This window comes from Callithrix jacchus, chromosome 4 (assembly GCF_049354715.1).
Source record: "Callithrix jacchus isolate 240 chromosome 4, calJac240_pri, whole genome shotgun sequence".
Lineage (NCBI taxonomy): Eukaryota > Metazoa > Chordata > Mammalia > Primates > Cebidae > Callithrix > Callithrix jacchus.
This window is the reverse complement of record NC_133505.1, coordinates 120,145,703-120,169,682: the sequence shown is the minus strand read 5'-3', so window position 1 is coordinate 120,169,682 and position 23,980 is coordinate 120,145,703. Positions and strand designations below refer to the sequence as shown.

The 23,980-nt window shown below is 38.8% G+C and overlaps 2 pseudogenes; both read right to left on the bottom strand.

Moving 5' to 3' along the window:
* Positions 1 to 15,249: 15,249 nt before the first annotated feature.
* LOC118153405 (small nucleolar RNA U13) lies at positions 15,250 to 15,341 on the bottom strand (annotated as a pseudogene).
* A 1,604-nt stretch (positions 15,342 to 16,945) lies between these two features.
* Positions 16,946 to 17,693, bottom strand: LOC100405099 (ribosomal protein L30 pseudogene; annotated as a pseudogene).
* Between the last annotated feature and the right edge of the window lie 6,287 nt (positions 17,694 to 23,980).

Sequence of the window (23,980 nt, the reverse complement as noted above, 5' to 3'; positions counted from 1 at the left end):
ACAGTTCTAAGGAGAAATGTTCTTCATGTTGAGAGATAGCAAGATCCCTGAGCGCTCCAAGTCTAACTTGGGTTAGAGGAAAAGCTTCTATAATGGTACACAGGATACCTCCATCTGTCACTGCACTCCTTGCCACCGAAGTACCAGACGCTATTTGTGCGTGAGAGACAAGGCACTGACTTAAAAGTATGGGAGGTGAGGGGGACCAAGGAAACAGCTTAATAAGCATTCCACTAACACCCACATTTTTCTTCCCAAAGTTTTCACTCGTGGCAAAATCAAACCACCTTTTCTCTTTTACATTTGGTGATCCTGCAAGGAATAATCTTTCGCTTGTGAAGGTGAGAAGCAGTCGAGGGAATAGTTCATTTCTCCTGGTGCTGGCTCTGAATTCTCAGTTTTATTTTCTGCTCATTGCAGGGAAATAGGTCACACTGTGAGTGACAAAGACGGTTGGTTCAAGCCAGTAACTCTTTGTTCAAGTGTTGCTTTGAAAATCACCAAGCCGAACATCGGTACGTGAAGCTTCGTCTTCTCACTGCCCAGTTCCTTGAGATGCATTATTCGACCACGGTCGTATTCCCCAGAGCTGATGTAAAGACGTTTCCGTAGAAGTGCATCTTGCCAACAAACGTGCTATTAGCCTTAAGGGAGCCCGCTGGCCTGGCCCAAGACCCCAGCAGCCAGGATGGACGCGAATCCCTTGTATTAGCAGTTCCAACTTGAAAAGCCAACTGGGCTGATCCGATACCACCATCCAGACGATTCCCAAAAGCCTGTTTAAGGCTCTTGATTTTCCCCCACCCCCAACGCGAATCATACTCCTTCCTCTGCATCCCCCTTCTATTTTAAATTGGGGTGACTGCTAGCTCGCTTTCGGGTTTTCTCCCAGACGCGTCCTTAGCCCTCCATTTGGGGGCTGCTTTTATTGCTCCTTTGTTACCAGGCTGCCTTGTAGCTTCCCCCCTTTTCTTTCTCGTACGCCTATTTGCCTAGTATCGGCTGATCTCCCTGGCAACGGCCGGGGAAGATTCGGAGCCTGGGGCCAGGGGAGGGGGAAGAGGCGGAGCCGGCGCTGGGGGGGTGGCGGTGAGGGAGACCGGGGCTGTGAGTGGCGGAGGGGAGAGGGGCCGAGTGAGAGACTAGGAGACAGACTGCGAAGCAGATGGCCGCGCGAGGGGGCGGGGTACGGGCGGGGCGAGGGGACAGCCCCAGCGTCAGGGGCGCTAGGGAGCCAATCAATTCCCGCAGCAGCTCCAGGGCAAAAAAAAAAAAAAAAAAAAAAAAAGTGTAAACACGTAGATTTCCTCCCCAAAAGCGGTCTCGGCCTCTAGTTTACGGTAGAAAAGATGACTTCTTTTTGATACGCAAGCGCATTTCTAGGGTAGCTGGAAAGCTGACGGTCCCCAGCAAGTGGTAGGCAGGGGCTCCTTTGAGGGTGCTGCGGGCGGCGGCTGAGGGCTGGGCCACCCTTTCCCCAACCTCCCCCGGCCACTAGCGTCGTCCGAGCAAGGGATTTCTTCAGCTTCTGGGGAAGGGGGTGCAGGCGGAGGATGGGTGAGGAAGAAAGGGCTGGGAAATGGGAAACGGTTGTTGTTCTTCTTGCAAAACTACGTAATGACAGGCAAAGAAGGCCAAGAACGTGGAACTGGTAGAGAAGCAGCACGGCGCAAGTGTGGCTTCACAGGAGTTTGGTGTGCTCACACGCAGAGTTAAAGATTTCAAATAAAGCGCCGAAAGTGTTTCTATAAATATGACTGAAGAACCCAAGAGGTCACAGTGAAAATGTAAAACCGGTGTCTGTAACCAACTCCCCAGGAAGAGACGGCCATTTATTCTTTATGTGTACCTTCCTTTCACCCTGCCCTAACATATTTGCAAGATAATAATCTGTGTATACGTTTCTTTAGAAAAAAGAGCAATTTATTTAAGAGACCTGTTATTTTTCTGCAAAATGTTAGCGTTGGAAAGAATTTTAGAGTTCATTCCACAAAATCTTGAGGGCCCAGTTTGCCAAACACAATAATCTAGAACTTGTTTTCGTATCACGGAACAAGACAAACTCAGTCTCTGACCTCGGGAGCTTCCATTTTAAGGATCACCTAGTGAAGTTGAACCGGAGCACCTGGCTTCCCCCTCTCAATAGATGAAGAAGTAGGCACAGGAGAATTGCCAAATTTCTCAGATGGTAGATCCAGGAATAGAGCTCAGTCCCCTTGATGATTCTGAGTCCTGGCTTTTTCCACCCCTGCTGGTGCTGCCATCTTCCCTTAATGGCACAGATTCACTCAGGAGGTCAGTCATTCATTCCTAAAGTATTTATTAAGGTCCTCCTAAGTGCGAGGAAGAAGACTTTAGACATCAGCTCACACCAGGGACAAATATGGACATGGTCTTTCCTCTCATACAGCTTACATTTGTATTATTATTTCTTAAAACTTCTTAACATGTGAAGAAAGAAAGCAAAAGCAAGATTAACTGTGTGCTTAAAAAACAATACAGAAGATGACGGCCACTTTGTAGATTCCAAATTAAAAATGCCTTTATCATCTGGAAGCATTCATGCATTCACAACATACGCGATCCCACTGTGCTGGCGGTGTTCTGCTCCATCCTTCATCTTAGATTTTATGCTACCTGAAATTTAATTCCACAGAAATTGATTAGCTTGCAGTGTGGTGGGGAGCAAAACAGACACAGCCCTTCAATTCACTGGGCAAGTATTTATTGAACTCCTATCATGTAGTAGGCATTTGGGATATATCAATGAACAAAACAGACAAGAAATCTTTATAAAGCATACATTCTTGGGTAGGGAGAAGAGCACAAGTTAAAAAACATAAATCAGCAAACTATATGAAATGTTAAAAGTCTATGAGTTTTGTGGGAGGGGCAGAGTGGTGGGGAAAACCAAAGTAAGATAAGGGAGATGGGAGTTCAGGGGAGAGTTGAGTTTAATTCCATATAGGCCAGGCAAGGCCTCACTGAAAAGATAAACGTTGAGCAGATTTGAAGAGATGAGGGAATTAATAATGCAGAAGGCCCACTCAGATGCTTCTAGTGGGGAGAAGCCAGCATTTAACAAGATCACAAATTAAAGTACAACTTTAAATGGTCATGATCACATGTACTCTGAAAGAAAATAGGGAGTACATGTGACCATTTAAAGTTCCATTTTGTGCCATAAGATAGTATAATTTGGTTAGGAGGGTTAAAGAATACCTTTTTGAAATAAGTGACATTTAAGTGGACACCTAAGAGATGAGTAGGCATTAGCCAGGTAAAGAGGTGAAGAGCTGTGTTCAGATGGAAGAACTAGCAAAGCCCAAGAGGAGGAAGAGTTCAGCATGGATTTGGGAGGAAGGTAGAGAGATCAGTTAGAACATATTTTCAGGGGCCTATAAAACATCCTAGTAGAAGAGTAAAGTTCACAGATATGAGTCTGGAGTTCGAACTATGGCTTTGAATGTAAATATAGATTTGTGATCATTCCACATGAAAATATTTTCAGAAGCCAAGTCACAGGAAAATGCAAAAGATAAGAGATTACAGAATGATTCCCTGAGTAATTTCTGCTGAAAAGGAGCCAAGATGGCAAAGAAGACAGAGAAGAAACTCTCAAAGAACAGACAGAAAGCCAGGAGAATGTGATGTTGGGAAAATCAACAAAGACAGTGTTTCAAGGAGGAGTGGTGAGTGCTGTCAAATGCTGTTGAGTGGTCAAATGAAATACTGAAGAGTTTCCATTGCATGTGGCAGAACAGAAATTACTGGTTACAGGCTCCAGAGCAGTTTTTGTAGTATGTTGAGAGTGAAAGCTGGATTTAGTGTGTTGAGGACAAAATGGAAGATGATGGCATAGGACCTAACCTCTTTATGAAGCTGGACTTGGTAAAGGTTTAGGGAGACAAGGCAGTAACTAGAGAGGGCTAGTACAGGTTGAGCATCCCTGATGAGAAAATCTGAAATCCAAAATGTACCGAAATCTGAAACTTTTTGAATGCCAATATGACACCATAAGTGGAAAATTCCACACCTGTCCTCGTGTGAGGGGTCACGGTAAAAGCACACATGTACGACACCCAGTTTATTCAGTGTCTCCAGAAAGAAAAACATCTTCCCAGTCCCTGCCTGCTGAGATATATGTTTTCTTTGCATGGTCAGATTCCTCCATGCAAGCACACCACAAAAGGTAATAAAATAGTTTAATGTACACAAATTTTGTTTCATGCACAAAATTATTAAAAATATTGTACAAAATTATATTCAGGCTATGTGCATAAGGTATATTTGAAATATAAATAGATTTAGTGTTTAGACTTGGGTTCCCATCCCCAAGATATCTCATTATCTACCTGAAAACATTCCAAGATTCAAAAATATCTGAAATCTGAAACACTTCTGGTCCCAAGCATTTCAGATAAGGAATGTTCAACCTAGCTAATGTTTTTTGGCTTGTGTTATGCTGTCCTGGATGGAAGGCATCAGAGCACGTTTGACCGATCTGGAAACTAATACAGTGGAAATGAAAATGAAGATAAAGGAGGAAAAGAAGTAAAAAGGGGAAAATGATTTCTGAGAAGGCATGAAGGGATGGGGATATAGGTCACATGCTGAGAAACTGGGTTTTCAAAGATATTCTGCTTTTAAAAAAAATTCTGTAATAAGAAAAGAGGATGGCTATAGATTTGCTGGTGGGAAGATGAGAAAGATTCCCTCTGATGGTTTCTATTCAGCTAAGAGGAAAGTTTGATTACCTTATAGAAGTTGTGGAATAATAACTAGGAGGTATAGGATTGAGACTTTGAGTCATGGTAAGACTTTAGAGCAGTAATAAGGGCCCATTTGAGGTTGATAAATCTCAAGGATGCTTAATCAATATATCAAATATATCTTTCTGATATACATTTTTACCTGAATACTAGTATCCATTATAATCCTCTTTAAGATTACCAGCCATTCACTCTCTCAGCCTATGCCCAATTTGTCTTATATCTATACATATTTTTATTCACACAAAAATAAAATATAGATTAAAATGGCAGTGATATTAGAAGCACAATGTCTGTTAATCTTATATGATTTCATGCAGTTATGTATAAAGAGAAGGAGGAGGAAGGGAAGAGAACTTACTGTGTACCAGACACCACACTGTGTGAGTCTGTGAGGCTTGTGTTTCACCCTTACAAAAGAATTGAACTTGTATCATTTTCCCATCTTACAGATTTGGAAATTGACATTCATCAAGATATGGAAAATAAAGTTCAATAGTGTGTTAGTCATTGTTCATTCAAGGCTATCTGGCTTCTAGGAATCGAATAAGCATTCAAATGCTTGTAATAAGCACAGAACTTACATGTAGTTAAAGTTTTTTTTTTAAATTAAAAAATAGAGACGGGTCTCACTATGTTGCCCAGACTGGTTTCAAACTCCTGGGATCAAGTGATCCGCCCATCTTAGCCTCCCAAAATGCTTGGATTACAGGCATGAGCCCCTGTGCCCCGCCTGCAGTAGGAGCTTTATTAGTTTTAAAAATTAATACTAAAACTGCAACCTTCTTTACTTTTAGACTTTGCTTTAGTATTCTTTATTAACTATCCAGTAGTACTCAAATAGAAAGATTCTTTCATAATTAGGAAACATCAGAGTCACTGTTTATCTGTCTGAAGAATCAAGAACTAACACACCTACAGCAGGAGTGAAGTTTCTGGCATGTTAGATCTCCACATGGTGGGAATAAGTGATCACTACAAAACCACTGTAAACAAGAATATATTTTTTGGCCACTGCTGTTCAGGCACACCAACTGAATTAACAAGTTTTTTTTTTTTTTTTTTTTTTTTTTGAGACTGGGTCTCACTCTTGCTGTCCAGGCTGATCTAACTCCTGGGCTAAAACAATCCTCCCACCCTCACCCCAGCCTTCCAAGTAGCTGGAACTACAGGCACATATCATCATGCCTGGCTAATTTTTGTATTTTTTGTAGAAACAGGATCTCCCTATGTTGCCCAGACTGGTCTCGAACTCCTGGGCTCAAGCAATTCTTCTACCTCAGCTTCCCAAAGTGCTGGGATAACAGGTGTAAGCCATTATGTCTGGCCAAAATTTTTTAATATTTGAAAGGATCAAAGAGTAGAACATAGTATTAGAGACAAATAAATAAAAAGCAGGAAAAGTTTTAAAGAAAAAGTTTTCTCTAGAAATTTTGAATCAAAGCTAGCGTTTCTCAAAATTTGCAATGTTTATCCTTCAGGGACAGGCTGAAAACTTTCTCTATCAGCTTTTGAAAGAACAGAATGAAGGTGGGGGATTGGGGAGGGCACAGGCATTATTCCCTTTCCAACTTTGTTCTGAGACATAAGAGGCAAGTAAATAAAGAAAAGCAATCAAAGTTAAAAGGATCAGGCAATCAGGTTCCTGGTATTACAGAGTTACCTAGTCAATTTTCTCATTGTTCTTAACTGGTGGACCAGAAGTGTGGGTAAAATATTCACATAGAAAAAAGCTGAATCTTCAGCATGATAAGTAAAGGAGCCATACAAAGGGTAATTTTTCACTGCTTTTTTAGTCATAAATACTTTTTGATATTAGAAAGGAGATTAAAACAGTGACTGAAATGCGCTATTTGAGCTAATCTATGGTTTTAGAAATGAAAGCATAAAATCAAACACCTTTATTCCAAATGATAATGCAGTTTTTAAAAAAGATGTATTAACTCTTAGAAATAACTTGTTGCAATCAATAAATATAAAGATTTTATAACGTTACTGCTAAACTAGACTTTAGTAAGTCCCCCACCAGTTTGCTGGATATTTCAGTGCCTTCAACACTGTATTAGGTTTTGTGATGAGATGACTAGAAAGGACACAGACATTTATTTCCTCAGCGGATATTTATTAAGTACTTACTTTATACCAGGCACTGATGTACCATGACTTGCTTCCATTGTGTATTTGAATCATATAGAATAGAAATCATTATTCCCATTTTCTTTGTAAATCAGATCTCTGGGCATAACATAACATGCTCAAGTTTATGTTGCTCTTAAGTGGTCCGGACTGGGTTCTCAATCCAGCTCTTGATGATTCCAAAGCTGTGACACTATTTCCTTTACTACACCACGCTGCCTTAGATAAAGCTAAGAATTTTATGGGATGTTTCCAGTTTTTGTGAAGGTAACAAAAATGCCCAAGATACACAAAAAATTGTTCAAAATATATTAAATATTAAACTTTATTCATGTGCTGTAAGAGAAGAATTTAGGGCTACATCTACATCTGCAAAATGGGAATTAGCATTCAGAGAAATACGCACACACACACGCGCGCGCACACACACACACACACAATCTGACAGGTCAGATTCTTGAATCTGGAAACATCCTTAGTAACTTTATCCAGACTATCATCATCATCACAAAACATATTTTTGCATAACCAAATGAAAACATAAATGGTTAAGCCGTGCCAAAATCTTACCTCTACCTTTCCTGGGGGCAAAAGTGTGAGTGTTGCTTAGAGCAGAGTGAAGCTTTTTGGGTAGGTAAAATAGTGCACAGAGAAAGGGAGGGGATGTTACAGTTGGGAAGACAATCCAGATGTGAGATGCGGCTGAGAGGTGAGATCAGAGATAATAAGGTAGAGCCCTTCACAGTGTCACTGTGAGGAGACTGTAAAGATTCCTGGGATGGAGGGGATTCACGGCAGAGAATGTAGGGGGTGATGAAAATGTGACATTCTTTCATTAAGGTTATGGTTGGAATTTGATTTACATTTTGATTATAGCTGTAAATACTTGACAGTTTTAAAATTTTAATCACTGTTACATATATTATTTTATTTAATACCCACGGTAAATTCAGAGATCAATTAGGTGAGTTCCCTGTTATAAGGGTGTTAAATAATTTGCTTAAAATCCCAACTATAGCTACCCAGACCAGCCAGTATCTTGTGAGCTGCTGAGACAGACGGGGACTTTGTCGCTGCCCTAACCTGCTGTCTCTGTATCTTCTACATATCTTCCACTCCTCTTCCTCTCAAATGTGTGTGCGTGTGTGTGTGTGTGTGTGTGTGTGTGTATTTTTAGGTGGGATTTTGCTATGTTGCCCAGCTGGAGTGCAGTGGCTATTCACAGGCCTAATCATAGCTCACTGCAGCCTCAAACTCCGGGCTCAAGCTACTCATCTTCCCAAGTAGCTGGGTGGACAGGCATGTACTGTCACACCTGGCTCCACTCCAATATTGAGGAAAAGATACCTAAGGGAAGTTTCTAATTGACTTTGGATTTTATTCTCATTGCTTTAAATACTGCTTTCATGCCAATGACACAACAATCAGAATTTCCTATCCTAATGGCTAACTGAAATTCCAGCTCTGTATTTTAAGCTGTCTCCTTACTAATCTAGTAATTGCTGCTTGTGTATTTCTCACCACTTTCTCAAAACCAGGGGATTGTTTTCCCATTTAAACCAGCTCATCTTTTGAGTGATCTGGTGTACCATGTCCTCTACTTTTCACTCAAGATATTCTATAATGAGTTCCAAAATGTCTCCAGGAAAACTGATGATTTCCTTCTCTTCCTTTCCTTCCCTTCCTTCTCTTCCTTTCTTCCCTGATGATTTCATCAGCTTTCTTGGAGACATTTTATGTTTATTTCTCTCCCTCATTTTTCAGGCTAAGGCCTCCTTAGGTTTCAGTATGGTTAAATGCTCCACTACCAATTAGAATTAAAAACTAAAACAAAGAATAAAGTAAAACAAACCCTGAATGTTTTGCCCATTTGATCAGTTTATAAACCTCTTTTCACCTCCATCATCTTTCATATCTCAGGCACATATTACCCTAGGCTGCTTTTTCCTCTAAAATTCCTATTGATTAGACTTTACTAAATATAACAATAATTGAGTACCAAGTAGAAGACTGGAATTCTCACTGTATAATTTGTTATCAGCTCAGAACACCCATGGCTTATCCTTGTCAAGTTGTGTTGATTGATTTTCCTTTCAAACAAACATCTCTGGAATTTTCTCCTTTCCCAGGACTAAAACTCAAGCCAAAGTTCTTGATATTTTTTGCCTGAATTATCTCCTAGGTCATTGTTCCCCTCTCCAGGGCATTCTGTGCCACAAACATCTCTCCTGTCACACCTCTGATCAGAAATTGGCTTCTAGTTGCCTGGGATCTAACTCTCCCTGCCTGACTTCTAAGGCTGTTTATAATCTGTCACCATAATCTCTAAACAGAGGACCAGTTTGGATCACTGAATGATGATTTATTAAACTCTTCCTTATGATTGTTTTAATTTGCCTCCCGATAAAGAACCAGTAGTTAAAAGTTTTTAATATAGACCCAATAGATATACTTTGTAGAGAAAAGATTGAAGCACTCCAAGATATTTTATAATTTAAAATAATATAGGAAGACAGTTTTTCACAAGCATCTCTTCTTCTCTCCTTTCTTCCATAAAAAATACGCATATATCAAGGAGGTTGTGAACTGATTTCCCTTTTTACTGAGAAGAGAGCCTTATCTTTGAACTTCTCAGGGTCATTTCACAGTCTTTTATGTTTGTCTGACTCAACCATAGCAACAGTTGCATCAGTAGGGGCAAAATGTCCTCCTAAGAAGCAAAAGAGAGAAAATGACAATTAATAAATAATAGACATTTCCTTCTGATTATGTTGACCAGACCAGTTTCCCTTCTTGATCAGAATATTTTTTCATGTCCTTAACATTTTATTTTCTAACACTAACTCTTAATTTCCTTATCTCCTGCTTTTTCCTACTATGGCTTTTTTTTTTTTTTTTTTTTTTTTTTTTTTTTTTTTTTTTTGGCAGAGTCTCCTCTCTGTCACCCAGGCTGGAGTGCAGCTGCACAATCTTGGCTCACTGCAACCTCTACCTGCCGGGTTCAAGCAATTCTCCTGTTTCAGCCTCCTGAGTAGCTGGGATTACAGGCACGTGCCACCACACCTGGCTAATTTTTGTATTTTTACTAGAGACAGGGTTTTACCATGTTGGCCAGGCTTGTCTCAAACTCCTGACCTCAGATGATCCTCCTGTCTCAGCCTCCCAAAGTGCTAGGATTACAGCCATGAGCCACTGTGCCCAGCCTCTACTGAATACTTAAACTACAGAGTGGCCATTAATTGAATAAAATGTGTAGCAATTTTCCCATCTAGTTTTATATTCTTTTCACCAAATGGTCAAAAAATTATTTTTTTTACAACTTTTCATTTCCAAAATCCGTATTATAATTGTGGTGTTTTGAGACTAAGTCCAAGAACAAGCAGGATAAAGAATTATTATATTCTAGGCATCATCGCTACTTTTTGAAAATAATTTGATTTTCACTCTAACTTCTTTTTACTAATACAATCAAAAGATTCATTCAATTTAGTGGGGGAGAACTGTAAAAAATATTATTGGACACCAAACAGGCAAATATCTAGTTATATTGTTTGGTCCATATCTTTTTATTTAATGCTTTGTTAAAAACTTATTCAATTCTCAATGTGTCCTTCAGGACTATTTTATGAAACATTAAAATGCAGCTTATGTCATTTTATACATATATACATATATATAATTATTCATCATAGTGTGTGTAAATATATATGTGCATGAACATAGCAAGAATATGAAGTTGAGAATGTTGATTCTCATTGTCATTGTATCAGAACTCATGGGAACAAGGAACTATCCTTTGTAATTATCACTTTATGTGAACACCTATCAGATCCATGTCAATCTTCAAATTGATTTTGGGGGGTATTTCTCTTAGGGACTGGCCCCAGAAGCCATATAAGAAACTGTTTCAATGCTTTATGATTGTATTTTATGATCATTTTTATTACTGGAAACTGCGTTACCCACTTTGATCACTCTTTAATAATACTAACATCTCCCAGATGCATTAAACATTTCCGTGTTTAACCAGCTTTCAAAATGTAATTTTATTCACTGTGCTTTTAGCTGTCACTAATAAGATAGTAGTTGTCGTTGGGAAATTTGCTACCCTGGGGTGAAGGAGCTATAGCGTAGTAGGACTACTCTATTTGAGGACATGGGTTCAATTTCAGGTTCAAACATTGGTGGCTATGTTGTGAACTGATGCAGCTGACTTAGGTTCTCTAAGGCCAAGTTTCTTTGTAAAATGTGGATAAAAGATTCTACCTTAAAGAAAGAGTTCTTAAGATTTAATAGAGATATCTAAAGATAAGGTTTGGTAATGGTGTTGTTTTAGGTGTCCTTTTTTAAAAAGTTTATTTATTTATTTATGAGACAGATACTTGCTCTGTCACCCAGGCTGGAGTGCAGTGGGGAGATCTTGCTGCAACCTTTGCTTCCCAGATTCAAGTGATTCTCTTGCCTCAGCCTCACAGTAGCTGGGATTACAGGTGTGCACCATCACACCTGGCTAATTTCATATTATTTTTTAGTAGAGACAGGTTTTCACCATGTTGGCCAGGCTGGTCTCAAACTCTGGGCCTCAAGTGATCTGCCAGCTTTGGCCTCCCAATGTGCTGGGATTACAGGCATGAGCCACCGCTTTAAGTGTTCTTTGTAAGGGGTTTTCTGTTGTGATTTGGATGAAAATAGGCAGAAGCTGTAATGAAGATTTTGAGATTTAGTAACCCCAAGCCCCATCATTTAGCAGGTCCTCAATAAAAGCTGATTTTCCTTTCTATCTTATCATCTTGAAATAAGGTGGGTTTGTTGAAACCCTCTGACTAGATTTGGAAGTGAAAGGAAGATAAGAAAAACATGTAACAGCAAAGCTGCAATAAAGTACTCATTTGTAACGTAAGCATTTGCAATGAACCCATTTTTTGACTTTGCCCTTGGGAAGAATGCTCAAAGGAATCCTGAGACGCTGACTAGGTATTACTGAAGGCTCTAGACTGTGTGTAGGAGAATTGGTGATTCTAAATTGTCCTTTCCTTCCAATAAGCCAACCTTTCTCTTGAGGGAGGTGGGATTATAGTTCTTAATTAATGTCAATTTTAATTAACATTTAGACTTTTATGTGATTAAGTAATGCTTTATCCCCAAATTTTGCATTTATTATAGACTCTTTTCTTAGTCTATGCTTTTCCTCAAATATTTTACGAGCCAGAACTGTTTAAGGTAATTGGACATTTCATTTGCACTTCGCTAGGAGAGCCAGCCTTGCTGTTTATCAGGTGGTAAGCAGCACTTTGAAAAAATTTACATTAGTTAAAAAAAAATCTCACCCAGCCTGGTGTGGTGGCTCATGCCTATAATCCCAGTACTTTGGGAGGTCAAGGCGGGTGGATCACTTAAGCTCATGAATTTAAGACTAGCCTGACCAACATGGCAAAGATCTGTCACTACTAAAAATGCAAAAATTAGCCAGGCATGGAGGTGCATGCCTGGAATCCCAGCTACTTGGGGGCTGTGGTACGAGAATGCTTGCAGAGGTTGCAGTGAGCCAAAATTGCGTCACTGCACTCCAGCCTGGGCAACGGAGTCAGATTCTGTTTCAAAACAACAACAACAACAACAACAACAACAACAACAATAACAACAGAACAAAAAAAAACCCTCATCCTTTTCACAGAAAATCTAGATAGATAAACAAGCTTTCTTCAGGTTCTCTTCTTCCCTCTCTCTTTTTTCCTAAGTGCTAATTACCAATCTTGTTAGCAGCAGTTTATTAATAATTTATTTAATCTCAATTTCTGTGGGCAATATTTTGTTAATACCTATGCAAATTTTATTTTTGCAGGCTTGCTTTTCTCTCAATTTTGAAAAAAAATTGTTGGAAAGAGATAATTTATAGCAATTATAATTCTCATAATGATTATTATCCTCATCAGTATTAAAAGATATGAAACATAAATATACTGGGAGGCAGTGCTTTGTTAGAAGCAGCAGTTAAAATAATTTTGGAATCAAATAAACAGCTTTGAATCTAGGCTTGACTATTTTCCAGCTTTGTGACTTGGGGCTAAGTACCTAATCTTCTTTCTCATCTGAGAAATGGGAGTAATAGGAGCGTTACCTTCCAGAATGCTTTTGAGATTTTTCCTAAGGACCTGCATATAGGAAGTTCTCATTAAATGATAGCAAATCTGACTCCAGACCATAGAGGGGAAAGGGTGGGGATAGGAGTATCAAATCGATTTGCGGAAGATCATCTGTTCGTATATTGGTAAAAAAAATGTCTTACAGCAACTTCATAATATCTAAAACATTTTTGGATACACTGTTTTGCTTAATCTTTATAATAAATGGGAGGTAAAAAATAGAATCATTTGAATGATGAAGTAGATACCAAGGCCTGGAAAGGTGAAGTGATTTTTCTCTAGATTATACTATAATTAAGATGCAGAAAGTGATTCTAGATGCCTGGTAACTGTGTTTAAAAGACCCTCAAGAATCTTAGAATTTCATAGATCAGCCTTCAAATTTGAATGAAGGTCTCATTATGCGGTCACCAGTATCAAGTAGTTCAAGGTTGATGTCCAGCCCAGTGCATGACTGCACCAAGTCATTTTGACATGGCATCTTTTCACAGTGGTAGGTCCTCTGGAGCCATTGAGTCCTCTGGGAACTATTATGAACTTTTAGATCACGCTTACATTAAAAGCCAGCTTTAAGGCCGGGCGCGGTGGCTCAAGCCTGTAATCCCAGCACTTTGGGAGGCCGAGGCGGGTGGATCACGAGGTCAACAGATCGAGACCATCCTGGTCAACATGGTGAAACCCCGTCTCTACTAAAAATTACAAAAAATTAGCTGGGCATGGTGGCGCGTGCCTGTAATCCCAGCTACTCAGGAGGCTGAGGCAGGAGAATTGCCTGAACCCAGGGGGCGGAGGTTGAGGTGAGCCGAGACTGCGCCATTGCACTCCAGCCTGGGTAACAAGAGCGAAACTCCGTCTCAAAAAAAAAAAAAAAAAAAAAAAAGCCAGCTTTAAAAGTTGACTTTGTGTATATTTAAGAGGTACAGAAGAAAACTCCAATAACATTTTTAGTACCTTTGTATTAGCTGATCTTTAATAAAAGCTATAGTTATTTACCTAAATACAAAAATTAAGGAAGCAAAATGAACATGTAACAAGAAAAAGCTCTGGACTTTGTAATTCTGTTGTTTTTTATATTACCAAGTAGTTCTGCATAAGGCAGGAACAACATTAATACTACAGTTTGTTAACTCCTAATTTTTTCCATTAAAAATTTTGATGAGAAAATGATACGTTCATGTAACTTTTTCAAATAGGACAGGCGTATATAAAGTAACTAATGTAAATTCCCTTTTATTATTCCTTTTTAAGAATTCTACCTCCTGTTAACAAGTTGTGGTATGTCTTTTCAGGCTTTTTACTATTCCCATGCTTGCTCATGCACAGATAAATACATGAGTTTTTACAAATGGGATGAATAACATTACTCTATACCATCTATCTAGATTGCTTTCTGACTTCTTTTTTGAACTTTATATCTTCAAGAATTTCCCTAGGAGTATATATAAAACAACCCAATTCTTTTAAATAGCCATATAGTGTTTCATTGTTCATATGGAAATATTAAAACTTAGTCATTTCTTTCATTGATGAATGGTTAGGTTGTTTAAAATTTTTCTCTATTATTATTTAAAATATTTCTCTATTATACATGTGGACAAATATACAAATGAATATTAATGATAGATTAATATTCATTTGTATATTTGTCCACATATATAAGTCTTTTTGTAGGATGGACTGTTGGAAGTAATATTGTTCCATCAAAGGGCATAATCTTTAACATATTGATGAATGTTGCCAAACTGACCCACAGAAATGCTATGGTTGTTTATAATTAGATGCATAGTGACAAAAATGCCCTTTTTCTTATGCCCTTATCAAAACTACATGCTATCAATTATTCAATTTTCTCTAATCTGATAAGAGATCACTAAAAAATGATTAATCTTTGTATTCATTGATCACTTTTTTCTTTTTATTTTATTCTTTTTTATGATTTTACCTTATTATATTGAATTGTCTTTTCATTATTGAATTGAAGGAACTCTTCAGTTTTTACCTATTATTGCAGTTAATCTCTTTATGTTATATGTTACACCTATCTCCTTTCAATCTGTTTCGTCTTTTATTAAACATGATTTGTGTGATTTTTTTTCTGGGCTGAAAAGTTTAAAGCATCATGTAGTTATATCTGTCAGTTGATTTCTTGTTTTCCTTGTGGCTTCTAAGTTTTCAATTTTTTTCCCTCCTCAAGTTCAGGTCAGATGGGTAATGTTCCGACATTGTGGCACATTTCACACATACATGTAAACATCCAATCATCATCGTTTCTTATGAGTTACAGAAGGCTCAGTCTTCTAAGTTTTCTATCTTGTTTAGGAATAATATTTCCTGGGTTGGGCAAGGTGGCTCAAGCCTGTAGTCCCAGAACTTTGGGGGGCCAAGGCAGGAAGATCACTTGAGGCCAGGAGTTCAAGACCAGCTTGGCCAACATGGTAGCTGTAATCCCAGCTTCTCGGAAAATGGAGGTGGGAGGATTGCTTGAAGGCAGAGGTTGCAGTGAGCAGAGATTGCACCTGGACAACAGAACAAGACTCTGTCTCAAAAAAAAAAAAAAAGGTCCATACATTTTTCCCATATTTAAAAAAATTTTTAATGTTATGATTATTAATTCAATTGGAATTTATGACGGGGTGTGGTGGCTCACACCTGTAATCCCAAAACTTTGGAAGGCAGAGGTTCATGGATCATCTGAGGTCAGTAGTTTGAGACCAGCCTTGGCAACATGGTGACACTACATCTCTAATAAAAGGATAAAAATTAGCTGGGCATGATGGCACATACCTGTAGTCCCAGGTACTCGAGGGGCTAAGACAGGAGAACTGCTTGAACCCAGGAGGCGGAGGTTGCCGTGAGCCAAGATTTCACTACTGTACTCTAGCCTGGGTAATAGAGCAAGACTCGATCTCAAAAAAAAAAAAAAAAAAAAAAAATTGGAACTTATTTTGAAGTATAGTGTGAGGTAGGAATCTCATCTGATTATTTTTCCCTTATGTTCTACCACAATTGATTTGAAATTCTTTCATTAGTATGCACTATAGTTCCCATAAAAACATGGGTCTATTGCTGGATTCTCTCTTCTGTTTACTGAACTATCTTTTTAGTCCTATGCCAATACATTTTTGTTTAATTACTATAATTTTGTAATGTATTTTGATACAAAATATATTTTGTAATGTATTTTCCTGGCATGGAAAATCATCTTTTTTTTTTTTTTTGCTTTAAAAGTCACCATTCTTCCTTATTTACTCCTGCAGATAAAATTAGAATCAGCCTTTTAATTCTAAAAATATTTTTTCTCCGAATATTTGATGGGGTTATACTGAATTGATAAATCAGCATAAAATTAATATCTTTATAATGTATTTTTTAAAAAAGTTCTGGCAAGTTTTATTAAAGGAAAATTTTGCATAGTTTGCCTTCCACAAGTCTGTTCTGGCATGCTTCTAATGATATCAGAATCACCTGGATCAATTCGTGCCAATGTGCATACTCTGTAGTATTTTCCGCATGCTGTGCCCAGTTCAATATTATTGCCACTGTAGTGATGGACACCAGTTTTGGTCAACATTGCATAGCACCCTATTTTGGATTTCCTTAAAGCTGGGCAGTTGTGAGTAAGGATGACCAATTTTGCTTTGCCTTGTCTGATCACCTTCGGAATCTGCTTGTACCCCAGCATGTACGTTCCACCTTTCATAATGAGTTGGAGCCTAGAATCAATTGACTCCAGTGACATTTTTGTGCCCTTTGATTGGAATGGTCCCAACCAAGAGCAGCTGCCAAGATGGCCAGGGAGTGAGAAAAGTGTTATCTGTATAACATTATATATACAATAAAGATATATATATATAGTCTTGGTATTCAGGTCTCCTTTTCTTTTTTTCCCCCCTTTCAATTCATTTAATTTCAAAAATCTGTCAAAAACAGCCAATAAAAAAATACTGAATTACATTCTGTTGGGTTTTTTAAAGGCTCTAGACTATAAAAACATCTTCTGTGTCTCCCACCCTGACCACCCTGCTACTTTTCCATATACCACAGGCCACCCATAGACACAAAGCCGGGGGGCAAGCAGACATGGTATACTTGGAGCCAGTAGACAGGAGGGCAATGAGTCCTGATGAAGCACTTATGGACAAAATGTAGTTCACTGTGGGGTTGAAGTTCTTCAATATGAAGAAGGAAGCAACAATGACCAAGACCAGGAACAGAGTGTTGTTGTAGAAGATGGAAAATGTTGTAGCTTCATAATCAGAAACTTCATTCTTCTTCCACAGGATTCTTTCATCTTTCTCCTTCCAAGACATCTTTCTATTATCAGCTGCAGAAAGTTTTCAAGTCACTTCTTTGAAAACAGCATCCTCCCTCTTCTGTGCTACTTTGTGCTTGAGAACAGATTTCACATTCTTGTATGCAGAGGCTACCAAATGTGTGCTTACTAGGGTCATCACATTATACAGAACAGCAGACTGAATAAGATTCATATGCCATATTCTCCAGTATAACCAGATGGGGATGGCAGGCATGATGAACAGGTTCCCGAAGAACAGCAGGGAGGACTTGGCCGAGAGGTTGCGGCTGAAACCTGCAGGAGCAGGTCCTCCTCTGACTGCTGTTTGGAACTGCCTTTGGGAGCCATGGCGGAGCGGGAGACTAGGATAGGGAAGGTAGAGCCGGTCCTCAGGTCTCCTTTTCATCTTTACATATAGGTTTAAAGTTGTCTTCATTATGTGTTATGCAAATTATTTCTAGATAATCTATAATTTTATCTTTTTCCTTTTGTTTTTAAATGAGTTACCTACATATGTGCCACAAGCAGGAGGAGATGGCAGAAATAGTAAGTGATTTGCCTAAGTGCAACTAGTTAATAACGGAATTTAGATTCTTTTACTATTGTCCTATTCTTGTTGCTCTCTTTTTCTCTCTCTTTTATTTTTTATATTTTATTTTGAGATAGGGTCTCACTCTGTCGCCCAGGCTGGAGTGCAAGGGGACCATCTACGCTCATTGTAACCTCCGTCCCCTTGGTTCAAGCAATTCTCCTGTCTCAGCCTCCTGAGTAGCTGGGATTACAGGCACATGCCACCATGCCTGACTAATTTATGTATTTTTAGTAGAGACAGGGTTTCACCATGTTGGCCAGGCTGGTCTTGACCTACTGACTTCAAGTGATCTGCCTGTCTCAGCCTCCCAAAGTGCTGGGATTATAGGCATGAGTCACTGAGCTTGTCCTCTTTCTCTTTTTTCCTTGAGATAGGGTCTCACCCTGTCACCTAGGCTGGAGGTTAGTGGTGTGATCTTAGCTCACTGCAACCTCCACCTCCCAGGTTCAAGCGATCCTCCTGCTTCAGCCTCCCTAGTAGCTGGGATTACAGGCACTAACCACCACATCCAGCTGTTTTTTGTATTTTTAGTAGAGACAGGGTTTCACCATGTTGGCCAGGCTGGTCTTGACCTACTGACTTCAAGTGATCTGCCTGTCTCAGCCTCCCAAAGTGCTGGGATTATAGGCATGAGTCACTGAGCTTGTCCTCTTTCTCTTTTTTCCTTGAGATAGGGTCTCACCCTGTCACCTAGGCTGGAGGTTAGTGGTGTGATCTTAGCTCACTGCAACCTCCACCTCCCAGGTTCAAGCGATCCTCCTGCTTCAGCCTCCCTAGTAGCTGGGATTACAGGCACTAACCACCACATCCAGCTGTTTTTTGTATTTTTAGTAGAGACAGGGTTTCACCATGTTGGCCAGGCTGGTCTTGAACTCCTGACCTCAAATAATCCACCTGCCTCGGCCTCCCAAAGTATTGGAATTACAGGCTTGAGCAACTGTGCCCAGCCTTTCTCTCTCTCTCTCTCTCTCTCTCTCTCTCTTTTAAAGTAGCTTCAGGTTGAATAATGAATCTGAGTCAAGAAAATATAGCCTAATCCCATAAATCTTAGAATGATAAGAAATTGGAATAAATGTGTAAGGTTCCTTTCTCAAATTCCATTCATGTTCAAAATAAATAATATTTCTGTTGATGGAATTTAATAAGTCTATTTTTAACCTAATGTTTCTTTAAAGGCTTAACACAATGGACTTCCCAGCCTCCAGAACTATGAAAAAATCATTAACAAAATAAAATAAAAGCTTCACAGAAGTGAAACATAAGCAAAATTTCTTTAATAGCAATCTCAAATTTCATCTATAAAATAAACCTCTAAAAGATCATCTTATTCATAAATTTTATATCTCATTAAAGATTGAAAATCCACAATCTCATTATAATCAAACTTTGCATTTGTCTTTTATTTAGCACAGTTGTAAAACAGAATTGTTTAATCACTGTCAGCACTTGAAAACGTAATGGTAATTTCAGCAACCATGGTACATGGTACATTGTGAGTCTATCATCAAGTATTTTAATGCCAGTGTAAATCAGTGATTTCAAGAAACAAATTTTGAAATAAATAAAACCAGAATGTCTTAACAAAATTTAGACTAAAGGTGCAAAATGTATAGATGCAGGCTTAATGGTGCACCCCAACATCCATTTCTGCAGGTGGCTTCTCAGGAAGCTTAATGCATTCTGTCTCTTTCATAGGCAAAGGTCTCCAGCCACTTTCTAAAGTTAGTAGGTGTGCAGACTAATTCCATTTCACAAGAAGAACCCTGAAAGATTTCACAAACTCTGCATCTTTCCCCCCATTCTTAAGCACAGTGCCTCACACACTATGCTAGTTATGCCTGTGGGATCAGATCAAATATAACAGTGAGAAATTGAAATTCATAGTCCACTTAAATGATCATTCAGTCAAAAACAGATTTGGTAAATTATAAAAAACATGGCTTGTACTAAATACAAAAACTTGAGAAAAGGAACTGACTGAGAGATTTAAAGATGAGTGGAGCCAGGTTGCATGGTATGGGGGCCAGTTGAACACGTAAAGAACACAAAATAAAATAAAGACAGTTTTTTTCTTGATTCACTTTGTATCTGAATTTTCTGCACTTGTGGGGAAAGTCATCAAGTGCTTGGAAAGATCTAGGTGTCTTGGTTGATGCAGTTTAGAAGCTGAGAATTCTGACACTCTTGTTTTCATGGTAGGCTCCTAACTTGATAATGGGCGAATTGGATATGAACCTCATTGACATCCATTGGTATGCAGACGCCAGCTGTGGAGTTTCCCCTCAAGTGGAGAGTAGGACTTGAGTTGGTCTTACATGTTAGTAAAATCTTTATGCTACTGTTTACAGGGGTCTCACAGAATATCTTTGCCTTTCACTTTTAGCATTTGTGGCTCTCTTCTGGTGAAGAGTCCTGGGAAGACATGTGCTGATGGTGATCCAATATATTAAATACCAGTACTATTCTTTATTTTGTTTTCCTCCATCCAGGTCCTCTTAACAGAAAATTTATTATTTTTTAAAATAAAATGTTTTCATTTTAACAATGAAAATATTTACATCATTACACATAAACTTCAACATCTTTACTATTTGTTTGTTGTTCTCATTGCTGCCCAGGTGAAACCCGCAAGTTCCATCAGGCAGGCCTCTTGTCTTCTTTCTCGCATGAGGCAACCACACCTGGAATGAGAGCCACTGGGATCTGGTGCTCAGCCACTGGGCATGGAAGTAGCTGTGTTAGGAAGATGGTGCTTCTGCTTTTCACCAAGTCATTGAGGCTTCTTTGGCTGACTCAAATCTGCTCTACTGAAAAACCTTTGGAAAGGAGCTTTGCATACTGTAACTTGTCTGGTTGGCAATCTTGTTTCTTTCTTAGCCAAGAAGAAGCAAGGGGCTCATCAAACCAAATTTCAACTTTCAGCTTCACTTGAAAAATCATGGTGGTTGATGTAGGGATTAGCAAAGTCTTTGAAGTTCTTTGGCATGCAAGGCAAATTATAATTTGGTTCATAAGGGAAATGCTTTTCCTTTTGTGCTGTTTGGTATCCTGGGCACAGAGCTCCTTCCCAGATTTCTATAACCAGCATCCTGGGTATTTTTATATTAAAATTATACCTTATGTTTTATCCTTCTCTTACTGGATATGTTTCATCCTTTTTATGTGAATAATTAGGCCAAGAGAATACAAATCTAGTCTTGAGTCAAATAAATGTATATTAAGTGGTTATTGAGAAAGGAGCATTTCATTTTCTTCATTTGTGTTTTTATTTCTAGTAGAGCACCAGCAATAAAGACTCTTACAATCAAATATGATGGTAATTCAGGGCCGGGAGAGGTGGCTCACGCCTTTAATCCCAACACTTTGGGAGGCCAAGGTGGGCAGATCATTTGAGGTCAGGAGTTCAAGATATGACAAGACTCCATCTCTACTAAAAATACAAAAATTAGCTGGGTGTGGTGGTGCGCACCTGTAATCCCAGTTACTCTGGGGGCTGTGGCATGAGAATTGCTTGAACATGGAGGTGGAGGTTGCAGTGAGCCGAGATGGTGCCATGCCACTGCACTCCAGTGTGAGAGACAGAGGGAGACTTTGTCTCTCAAAGAAAAAAAAATACACACACACACACACACACACACACACATATGTGCATGCTTTGGAGAATTTCTATTTTATGTATAAATATATATTTTTTATTTTATTTATCATATGTGTAACAAATTCAACAAAAATCTAAATCTTCTTTAAATCTTACCAATTAATAGAAATAAATGTTTAATTAATCAATCAGCATGTATATTTGAGTCCCTCTGAGTTTAAAGATATTTAAAGTACTGCTGTTAGACTATAGTGATAACAGTGCTTCCTGGAACCTGGAAAGAGGTGGCATTCTTATTGCATCAGTTTTGGGTTTAGTTATCTTGGATCATTCTTTACTGAGAGTCAGCTAATTCCTCCTCAGTCCCCTCTTTATCACTGGCCTCGAATACACTGACTATCTGTTGCACTTATGGAAAATAGATCAGTGGGGTACTCCTGAACTTCTTTTTTAAGTTGAAGTGCTATTGGTGAAATTCATGCAATACAACATAATAAAGTGTGATCAACGCTAAAATAGGTGTTCTATATTTTTTATTTCTATAAGGTTAAGAAAAACCATAAGGCTTTTTGTTGTTTTGTTTTGTTTTAGAGACAGATTCTTGCTCTATCACCCAAGCTGGAGTCCAGGGGCATGATCACAGCTCACTACGGCCTTGATCCACCTGGGCTCAAGCAATCCTCCCACCTCAGCCTCCTGAGTAGCTGGATTTACAGGACTATGCCATTAAGCCTGGCTAGTATATATACATTATAGACAAGGTTTCACTATATTCCCCAGTGATCCTCCCATCTTGGCCTCCCAAAGTGCTGGGATTACAGGAGTAAGCCACCACCCCTGACTTAGAAAAACTGTAACTTAAATGAGAGCATGTGTGGTAAGGATTGTCCTTTCCTATAATTCCCCTATAGTCTCTTAATGCTTTTATAACTTACCAGGCCCAGCATTGCCCTCATTTGGTTGGCCTAGGGTAACTTACTCTGTGTGAGTTTTCTTCCAGAATGCAATTCTCTATACCAGGGGTCAGCAACATTTTTGGGTAAAGTGTCAGATATTTTAGACTTGGAAATGAATTAGTTTTCTAGGCTGATGTAACAAAATACTACAAACTAGGTAGCTTCAAATAACAGAAATGTATACTGTCTCAGTTCTGGAGGCTCTGAGAGAGAATATATTTCATGTCTTTTTTTTTTTGAAACAGAGTCTCACACTGTCACCCAGGCTGGAGTACAGTGGCATGATTATGGCTCATTGCAAGGCCCGACTTCCTGAGCCCAAGTGATCCTCAGGCCTTAGCCTCTTAAGTAGTTAGTACTGTATGTGTGTACCACCATGCCTGGTTAATTTTTGTTTTATTTTTTGTAGAGACAGGGTCTTGCTAAGTTACCCAGGCTGGCCATGTCTCTTTCCTGCTTCTGCTGGTTGCTGGCAATCCTTGGCTAGTAGATGCCTCACTCCAATTTCAGCCTCATTATAGCATGGCTTTCTTCCCACTGTATACCTGTCCTCTCCTTTTATAAGGACACCAGTGACTGGATTTAGGACCCACTCTAATCCAGTACGGTTTCATCTTAATTACATCTGCAAATGCCCTATTTCCCAATAAGGTCACATTCTGAGGTTCTGGGTGGACTTGGGTGACATTATGACTACTATTCCTGCAGGAAGTCATGCAGTCTCTGTTGTAACTACTAAACTCTAATGTAGCAGCAAGGCAGCCATGGGCAACACATAAATGAGTAGGCTGTGTTCCCATTAACATTTTATTTATGAACATTGAAATTTGAATTTTTAGATAATTTTTACATGTCTTTAGATATTAGTTTTTCATTTGATCTTTATGTAACAATTTAAAAGATAATTCTTAGTTTGTGGGTTTTACCAAAATAGGGATGGGGTGCAGGGGGAATTTCAACCCAAAGCCTGTAGTTTGTTAGCAAGTATGATATAGCAAAGTATGGTGGGGAGGTATAGGTAACTTTAGGGTCATTTTTCTTCTTTCTGCTCATAAACAAAAGAACCACATTCTGAGAAAACCTGTTCGTAATTTGCATCAAGAAACTTTTGATGGTTTCATGTTTTAACAGAGAGGAAACCAGACTGATCAGTAATGATGCCTGTTTGGCAGTATCATTCCTGGTGTGCTTGCCAAAACTTGGTGAGGATTTTGCTGTCAAGATTAAGAAGTGATGCAGGCTTAAATGAAGAACGTGACCTAGAGTCCTTGTGTTGAAGGATTAGGACATTTTCCTCATGGAATCATAGCATTCTCTGTGTCAAAGGTTTGAGTATACTTTTGAGGTGATTTTAGGTTAAAGGCATTTTATGACTCAATACTACATGGCATTCTGGTAAGATGTCAGTCCCTAGGTACTCATTCAAGGCTAGATGTTAGATAATATTCTGCATATCTGAATAGATTTCATCTTCTAATGCTAAGAGTTG